The following is a 971-nucleotide window of genomic DNA, read 5'->3' as shown; positions in this document are numbered from 1 at the left end:
GACGGGGCATATGTTTACACATGTTTTAGCTGACTTATGACAGTACACAGTAGTGCATTGTACAATTGGTGGCAACATCTAAAACACGATGAGGATGTCTAAATTCATCTGTTAAAATTGCCCAGAGATTTCTGGAATAAATAACGCAGGAAATACCATTCAAGATCTTTTTTTTTCCTTTTATCTTTGCTTTGGTGAGGGGTGGGGTGAAGGAGGTGCCAATTCACACTTGTGATTCCATTGATATAAGGAACTTTTTATGAGACAATTCCTTCTACCAATTCAGATCAGTAACTATTCTGTAACTTTTGGTTCTCTATAGAGTTGCTTGGGACACTCAGACTTTTAATTACTCTTCCAAGCTCATATAGCCAATATATGTCAAAGACAGACTTAAACCTAGGTTTACTTGATACCAGCTACAGAACCCCGCCCCATTCATCTTTGCATAATAAATTACATTGGCCTTTCCTGCCTTAATCTGTATTACACTTAGCTAATCTTATTTTCTTGTTTCAATTTCTCGTCTGTTTATTTTTTCATTCAGATTTTTTAAAGGAGACCCTAGGAAGCATTTTTGTTGTAGCAAAGAACTGGAAGCAAAGTGGTGCTCATCAATTTGAGAATCACTGAACAATTCATGGTAAAAGAAAATAATGGAATATTATTATTAGCTATGTGACCAAGGTGATGGTGAAGAAAAAAAGAGGAGGAGGAAAAGAAGGAGAAGGGGGAAGGAAGGAACAAAGAAGGGAGGAAGAAAGGAGAGAAGGGAAAAGGAAGGAAGGAAAAATGAAGGAAAGAAAAAAGGAAGGAAGCAAGGAAGGGAGGGAGGAAGGAAGGAAGGGAGGCAGGAAGGAAGGAAAGAAGGAAGGAAGGAAGAAAGGAAGGAAAGAAGAAATATGTTGGCAATTCTTATATAGAATCACACAGAAGAATTTGCCAGCATTATCTTTGTGAACCGATAGAAA

The sequence above is a fragment of the Trichosurus vulpecula genome, chromosome 9 (genome assembly GCF_011100635.1).
Source record: "Trichosurus vulpecula isolate mTriVul1 chromosome 9, mTriVul1.pri, whole genome shotgun sequence".
Lineage (NCBI taxonomy): Eukaryota > Metazoa > Chordata > Mammalia > Diprotodontia > Phalangeridae > Trichosurus > Trichosurus vulpecula.
This window is presented reverse-complemented; position numbering follows the sequence as displayed.